Source organism: Cornus florida, unplaced genomic scaffold, assembly GCF_030987335.1.
Source record: "Cornus florida cultivar Cherokee Brave unplaced genomic scaffold, ASM3098733v1 CherokeeBrave_3.0.0_Hap2_Chr05, whole genome shotgun sequence".
Taxonomy (NCBI): Eukaryota; Viridiplantae; Streptophyta; class Magnoliopsida; order Cornales; family Cornaceae; genus Cornus; species Cornus florida.
The window spans coordinates 101,867,356-101,876,733 of record NW_026775575.1 but is presented as its reverse complement, the minus strand read 5'-3'; positions in this window follow the sequence as shown (position 1 = coordinate 101,876,733).

Genomic DNA, 9,378 nt, shown 5'->3' with positions numbered 1-9,378 from the left:
AAATTATATAAATAATTTCTTATTTGCTCTATATTTACTTACTTTCTATGCTCAAACACTTAATATGTTATTGTTTAATTATAGTGAAATGCTGGTGAACATAAATGATATTTTCCTCACAAGAAAAGAGATGAGAACAATCTCTTACAATCATTGGATATCAAATATGGTATGTTCACTTAAAGTTCATTGATTTTTCAAACCAATCACACGCATGCATTAATGGTTTAAATGTGATCATTGTAGGTGGTTGAAGTCTATTGCCAAATGCTCCAGCTGAAACAAAAGCGTAGAGGAACCAAATTTTTCTTTCCGCCTTCGATTGGGGTAACAAATTCTTCTATCTATAGTGAATGTTTGTTTGACACATATTAGGTTATCAATTGTGTGCATTTTCAGATTGAACTTTCCAAGATACCTTCAAAAGTGGTTGATAGGAAAGGTAAAATACAAGCAGTTTGGAACAACTATAAAAGGATAAGGAATGTCGATGATAACAAAGTTTGCCAATTCAATATGGTAATATTTATCGCTTGCAAACATAAATAATTATTATACTTTTATCAAAAAAATATGATTCTAAAAGTAATTAAATTTTTACATTGTTAAATATGCAGCTTTTCTTTCCAATACTTGTAAATGAGAAACATTGGTGCTTGTATGTCTTTAACATTTGCGATAGTCGTATGGATGTGTTGGATTCAAACAAACATTCTTTGCATGATAAGCGTACTCCAGACAAGATGTCAAAAGATTTGGTAAACGCTTATTACATATGAGCTCATTTTTTTGATTATGTATTCATTTACTGTTAAATTAAGACGGTAAAGTATACAAGTTGAAGAACGTGGTACTGAATTTTTTACTCTAATCATTTATATATTGTGCATTTGTAGGTAATGTTGGTTGAGGTATTCACCGGAAGAGATCTACAAAACTTCATATACAATGTGCCCAACGTACCTCAACAGCCCGATAGGTAATTTTATCACTTAATGTTCCTAGTTTGGTGTACTGATTATGTTCACAATTATAATTAACAGATACCTAAACAGTCTTTTATTCAGTGATAGTTGTGGTGCTTTCATGTTGGACTTCATGGAGAAATGGGATGGTTCACTCAGTCACCCAAAAGAGAAGGTGAAGCCCAATTCTATTTTTTACATGGGTCTTATTTATTTTTTTCCCTGAATGAAGAAAATACCGAATTACTAAATCACACAATCTCCTCGATACTCTTCGTTAATCATTTAATTCTCTGTTTTCTTCTAAACCATTGGTGCATTGTTAATCTAAGCACCCACTGGTCATTAGTCTTCAAAGGAAGAAATGGGTCTTGCCTTTAAAGGTTTCAAAAAATATATTTGTAAAACTGATCCACATTCCTACATACTTTTGTTCAAGGGTTGAAACTGGAGGGTCTTCAATTCCAATACATGCAAACATAATTTAAAAAATTAATGCAACCACAAAATGCATCCACTATAACGTTTTCCTTCCTCTTCACTGCACTCCCCATTCTGTTTTTACACGTTTTCCAGCTTATACCTTTCTTTTTTCTTTTTGCATCTTTTAAACCCATGTTTGTGTGCAAGTACTTCGCTTTCCGATCTCTCCCCGCTAGGCTGCAATGTCGTAGTGTCAATAGCGGGAAGACCAGGGGACTATGGCACGTGTTGAAACAAAGAGAGCGGTAAGCAACCCCTTTAGGCAACAAAATTTTCAACCTTAGAACCCCCTAATGCAGTATACCCTTAATGTGTGCCATTTTTTTGAAAGAGAAAGCATCCAGCTCTAGTGAGTTTTAATCTAACATGAAGTAAGCAACAGTACTCCCTTGTAATGAATGATATAGAAAATGTTTGACATCCACTGTATAATGGGTCCTATCGAGTAGAAACCAGCTTTGCTAGATGAGGTTTAAATGAATAGCATATTCTTAAATATTTTCAGACAGTTTTTCATTGTCAAAGAATTCAGTATGAGATCAGTAGCTTAAATCATTAGTCAACCTTGTTTTTCCTACATCACCTAACCAATTAGATACGCAAATACTGGACTCCTGTCATTTTAAATGAACATATTGCAGTTAATATGGTCACTTCACTGTACTTAGTGGTGCTCATTAAAAATGAACCGAACACAAAAGATACTGAAACTACGACATATTGAAATGAATGATTAAAAAATTTCAAAATAAATAGTCACTTTAAGATTACTTTTGGAATGTCAGAAAAAAGGTGTGTGCCATTGAGTGTTTGGAATCAGTAAAAAGGGATAACTATTTTGGGACAGGGAGATCTTTCGTATTATTAGATTTGTTTTGGTTTTGTTTATGTTCTGTCTCTGTGCTGATCTGACCAAATTGCTAACATATTTCCCAAGGATGAAGCTACCTGTTTATGCAATATTTCACATATAAAAGTTTAGTATCACCGAGATTTTGTGCATATGCCAAATTCAACATTGTTGAAAAAGTTTTCTTTATCAAATATATAGTTTCTGCAACACTAGATTCCTATCTATTTACACTTATATGTATTCACGCATGAAGTCCATTTCTCAATCCTATATTCATGATTTGTCTTTACCTGGTTTAATTTGCAGGTGGATGTTGATAGATTACGTGCAATTATTGCTTCAAATTTGCTTTCAGATGACAATAACACAATGAAGGATTTTGTAAAGAACAAAGCACTTTATCCATTTGGTCAAGCATGTTGATTTCAAGTAAGCTTCCATCAGCTTACTTGTGGTTAGTAATTTTTTTTTTTATTTTTTTTTTTTATGATTCTAACATCACCTCCATCAGCTAACAAGGTACCATTTACCTCAAGGAACCTCACATACCAGTATTTGCCCAGTTGGAAGCTAGAGGAAGTGGGATAGGACGATCGTTGAATTTTCTAAAAAGTGGTACCTGAAATGATGTGGGATATGGGACATTTGTATTGTTGAATAGTGTCATTTTTTTTTCATGTATTTTGCACTCTGTTGGTGTTAGCTATTTTTAAAGTTTTAAAGAATAGTAGCTTTGCAACTTTTGATTGTGGATTAGGTTGGTATATTTTTGCAACTATTGTATGGCTTATTATATTGGCATCTACCTTACATGAAATCAAATGAAGTTGCTCTTTTGGGTTCTCAGGAATTAGTATTGTATGGCTTATTATATTAGGGTCTCAATGAAATTTCTTTCACTACTATATTAATGTACTAATTTCAAATTTGATGGAGTTTAAAACTGAAGCAGTTTATAATGAATGAAAAATTGGTTTGGATCTTCCTTGGTTCCATGGTGTCGATAAATGGATAGTTTAATGAATGAAAAATTGGTTTGGATCTTCCTTAGAGAAAACGTGGTACCTTGACGCCAAAAAGAAGTACCTTCAGTTCAAAAAACGTGGTCCCTTTGGGAAAAAAGTAGTACCTTTACAAAAGGTACCTATTTTTGCAATTGAATATGGTATTACACCCCACATCGCTAATTAAGTTGCACATTACATCCACAAACAGTTCCATTAGCGCCATGAATAAGTGTTTAGAGAAAACGTGGTACCTTGACGCCAAAAATGAGTACCTTCAGTTCAAAAACGTGGTACCTTTGGAAAAAAAGTGGTACCTTCGCAAAAGGAATTTATTTTTGCAGTTGAAAACGTGGTTTTATACCCCACACCGCTAATTAGGTTGCACATTACATCCATAAATAAGTGGTACCTTTAGTTCAATAACATGGTACCTTTGGAAAAAAAGTGGTACCTTTGCAAAAGAGATTTATTTTTGCAATTGAAAATGTATTGCACCCCACACCGCTAATTTTCTTGCACATTACATCCACAAATAGCTCCATTAGCGCCATGAATAAGTGTTTAGAGAAAATGTGGTACCTTGACGCCAAAAAGTGGTACCTTTAGTTCAATAACATGGTACCTTTGGAAAAAAAGTGGTACCTTTGCAAAAGAGATTTATTTTTGCAATTGAAAATGGTATTGCACCCCACACCGCTAATTTTCTTGCACATTACATCCACAAATAGCTCCATTAGCGCCACGAATAAGTGTTTAGAGAAAACGTGGTACCTTGATGCCAAAAAGTGGTACCTTTAGTTCAATAACATGGTACCTTTGGAAAAAAAGTGGTACCTTTACAAAAGAGATTTATTTTTGCAATTGAAAATGGTATTGCACCCCACACCGCTAATTTTCTTGCACATTACATCCACAAATAGCTCCATTAGCGCCATGAATAAGTGTTTAGAGAAAACGTGGTACCTTGATGCCAAAAGGTGGTACCTTTAGTTCAATAACATGGTACCTTTGGAAAAAAAGTGGTACCTTTGCAAAAGAGATTTATTTTTGCAATTGAAAATGGTATTGCACCCCACACCGCTAATTTTCTTGCACATTACATCCACAAATAGCTCCATTAGCGCCATGAATAAGTGTTTAGAGAAAACGTGGTACCTTGACGCCAAAAAGTGGTACCTTTAGTTCAATAACATGGTACCTTTGGAAAAAAAGTGGTACCTTTACAAAAGAGATTTATTTTTGCAATTGAAAATGGTATTGCACCCCACACCGCTAATTTTCTTGCACATTACATCCACAAATAGCTCCATTAGCGCCATGAATAAGTGTTTAGAGAAAACGTGGTACCTTGACGCCAAAAAGTGGTACCTTTAGTTCAATAACATGGTACCTTTGGAAAAAAAGTGGTACCTTTACAAAAGAGATTTATTTTTGCAATTGAAAATGGTATTGCACCCCACACCGCTAATTTTCTTGCACATTACATCCACAAATAGCTCCATTAGCGCCATGAATAAGTGTTTAGAGAAAACATGGTACCTTGACGCCAAAAAGTGGTACCTTTAGTTCAATAACATGGTACCTTTGGAAAAAAAGTGGTACCTTTACAAAAGAGATTTATTTTTGCAATTGAAAATGGTATTGCACCCCACACCGCTAATTTTCTTGCACATTACATCCACAAATAGCTCCATTAGCGCCATGAATAAGTGTTTAGAGAAAACGTGGTACCTTGACGCCAAAAAGTGGTACCTTTAGTTCAATAACATGGTACCTTTGGAAAAAAAGTGGTACCTTTGCAAAAGAGATTTATTTTTGCAATTGAAAATGGTATTGCACCCCACACAGCTAATTTTCTTGCACATTACATCCACAAATAGCTCCATTAGCGCCATGAATAAGTGTTTAGAGAAAACGTGGTACCTTGACGCCAAAAAGTGGTACCTTTAGTTCAATAACATGGTACCTTTGGAAAAAAAGTGGTACCTTTGCAAAAGAGATTTATTTTTGCAATTGAAAATGGTATTGCACCCCACACAGCTAATTTTCTTGCACATTACATCCACAAATAGCTCCATTAGCGCCATGAATAAGTGTTTAGAGAAAACGTGGTACCTTGATGCCAAAAAGTGGTACCTTTAGTTCAATAACATGGTACCTTTGGAAAAAAAGTGGTACATTTGCAAAAGAGATTTATTTTTGCAATTGAAAATGGTATTACACCCCGCATTTCTAATTAAGTTGCACATTACATCCATAAATAGCTCCATTAGCGCCATGAATAAGTGTTTAGAGAAAACGTGGTACCTTGATGCCAAAAAGTGGTACCTTTAGTTCAATAACATGGTACCTTTGGAAAAAAGTGGTACCTTTACAAAAGAGATTTATTTTGGCAATTGAAAATGGTATTGCACCCCACACCGCTAATTTTCTTGCACATTACATCCACAAATAGCTCCATTAGCGCCATGAATAAGTGTTTAGAGAAAACGTGGTACCTTGACGCCAAAAAGTGGTACCTTTAGTTCAATAACATGGTACCTTTGGAAAAAAAGTGGTACCTTTACAAAAGAGATTTATTTTTGCAATTGAAAATGGTATTGCACCCCACACCGCTAATTTTCTTGCACATTACATCCACAAATAGCTCCATTAGCGCCACGAATAAGTGTTTAGAGAAAACGTGGTACCTTGATGCCAAAAAGTGGTACCTTTAGTTCAATAACATGGTACCTTTGGAAAAAAAGTGGTACCTTTACAAAAGAGATTTATTTTTGCAATTGAAAATGGTATTGCACCCCACACAGCTAATTTTCTTGCACATTACATCCACAAATAGCTCCATTAGCGCCATGAATAAGTGTTTAGAGAAAACGTGGTACCTTGACGCCAAAAAGTGGTACCTTTAGTTCAATAACATGGTACCTTTGGAAAAAAAGTGGTACCTTTACAAAAGAGATTTATTTTTGCAATTGAAAATGGTATTGCACCCCACACAGCTAATTTTCTTGCACATTACATCCACAAATAGCTCCATTAGCGCCACGAATAAGTGTTTAGAGAAAACGTGGTACCTTGACGCCAAAAAGTGGTACCTTTAGTTCAATAACATGGTACCTTTGGAAAAAAAGTGGTACCTTTGCAAAAGAGATTTATTTTTGCAATTGAAAATGGTATTGCACCCCACACCGCTAATTTTCTTGCACATTACATCCACAAATAGCTCCATTAGCGCCATGAATAAGTGTTTAGAGAAAACGTGGTACCTTGACGCCAAAAAGTGGTACCTTCAGTTCAAAAATGTGGTACCTTTGGAAAAAAAGTGTTACCTTCGCAAAAGGGATTTATTTTTGCAATTGAAAATGGTATTATAACCCACACCGCTAATTAGGTTGCACATTACATCCATAAATAAATCCATTAGTGCCATAAAGAGTACAAACTTTATTCCAATCTATCTAACTTGAGGGAATGAGTAATACAAAATATAGTCCAACATCACTTAAAACATTACACATAAGCTAATTTTTTTTTTTTTCTATAAGATATCCTAAAAACAATTATTCTCTCCCTAATAGGTAAAGAAGCTGCTTTTAAGCCAGTTCCATTATGAAATAGTACTTTGCAAAAAGTTCTCCTTACCTGATTTGTGTCCATAGTTCTTCAAAGTTTTTCTCCCGGAACGGAGCTCTCAACGACTACAACTTCCACCAGCGTTCCTTAAGCAATTTGATAGAGTTTTACCTTCCAAGTCTATAATTAGGAGTTATGCAAGCAAATCGTAGCGGGTTGAAGTGAGAGAGGTTAATAACACAAAATATTTTTACAAGGGTTAGCATGAATTTATGGAAGACAATTCACTAGAGTTCGAAAATTTCCTAGTATCTTATTATATATACTGAGGAGATTTCCTAGTATTTTCTTATATATGAAGGAAGAACATTTGATGGTTGAAGACAATGGCAAGCAGCAAAATCCTATACGTCGGAGGGGTCTCATGGCCTCACGAAATGTCGTGAGGAGTTAAAAATGGAATAGTTTCAAATATGAGGAGTTAAAAATGGAATAGCTTATAATGCTATAATGAATAGAAGCCAAATAATAGCAAAATAAATACAGGGTACATTTGTAAAAACACTTTTGAAACGTTTATTGAGGGAAAAATAAATACACACTTGAACACATTGAAAAATAAATACACACCAAATCTCGATGGAGGTGACGACGATTACATGCCAGGTTAGTTTTACAAAAAAAAAATGAACCATCGATGTGAGGAATTATAAATGGAATAGTTTTGAGAACGATTGAGAATGTAAAACAACTACTTTCAATCCATGCATCTCTTAACGAGTACTTTCGTTCTATATACTTTCGATCCATAGATCAACAACTGAGATTTACTAGTGCTAATGTTATGGTTTTGTGCATATGCCATATGTCTATTTATAGAGCCCAATTCACAGACATGTGAATGAATTTTACCCATATCATGATTTGGCAAAAGGGACTTACACATCTCTCTCTTTGGCATGATAGGGGTGTCTTCATAATAGTTGTCGTGTTATACACCTAACACCACTATTTTAAACTTTACCCATGTGATGATAAGATGAGAAAGTGGATTGGTTTTGTGTATCTACAAGAGCTGATTTTTTCAGTGAGAGTCATATTCTGTGACTAGCCATGTGATTGAAAAAAAAGCCAAATAATTTGAAGTGGCCTTACACCATGGCAGATAAAGATGAATGGTCACATCATCAAGAAAAAGCCTTAGTGTCTGAAAAAGTTATAAATAGTGGCATTGTTGTCATGAGGCAGAGTATTGACATCCGTATTTGTAATTACAATTTACTAATCTAAAGTTTTTATTTTAACAAAACTATTATAATGTTAATTTATTTTTTAAATAGATTTCTAAGTGCACTTTGATTATGTAGTATCTTTATTTTTTCTCATATTTGATCAAAGCTATTAAAAAATCTATATGTCAGATGTTGCAGGAATGAGAGCATTTCCATTGCAAAGAAGATGCATAAGGATCCAATTGAAGTTATTCAAGCCATTACTAATGATCCAGACTTATAAGTTGCTTCAGAGTTGTCAGATTATTCAGATACAGGGGATGATGACTTTGTAATTCCACCTCCCCGTTATTGCTAAAAAAAACTTAGTAGTTGAGTTAAATTTTATGCAGTATGTATATGAAATGTATGTATTTTTTATTTATTTTATGCAGTATTTTGTATGAATTCCACCTCCCCGTTATTGCTCAAAAAAACTCAGTCCTTGAGATTTACTAGTGCTAATGTTATGGCATTGTGCATATGCCATATGTCTATTTACAATGCCCAATTCACAGACATGTGAATGAGTTTTACCCATGTGATGATTTGACAAAAGGGACTTACACCTCTCTCTCTCTCTTTGGCAGGAAGTGGGGTGTTTTGCATAATAGTTCATGCACCTACCACCACTATTTTTAACTTTAGCCATGTGATGATAAGATATGAAAGTGGGTTGCTTTTGTTTATCTACAAGAGCTGATTTATTCAGTAAGAGTCCCATTCTGTGTCTAGCCATGTGATTGAACAAAAAGCCAAATAATGTAAAACAGCCTTACACCATGGCAGATAAAGAGGTATGGTCATATCATCAAGAAAAAGCCTTAGTGTTTGAAAAAGTTATAAATAGTGCCATTGTTGTCATGAGGCAGACTATTGACATCCCTATTTGTAATTACAATTTACTAATCTAATGTCTTTATTTTAACAAAACTATTATAATGTCATTTATGAATCAAATAGATATCATCATCATTGACAAACAAAAAGTAGCGAAGAAACTACTACCAAAACGTACGAACAAAATAACATACATAAATAAACAAAACCAAGATAAGAGAGCCTAGTGCTAATTTGGGCAGTAGGCAACTTAATTCCGCCTACTCCTGATAAACAATACTGCTTTCCCATACAATTAATTTGGGTAATGGAGGTCTAAATCCCCGTGACCCGCCTAATTTAATTCCAAAGGTTTTGTATTTTCATGTAAATTTTGGTATACACCC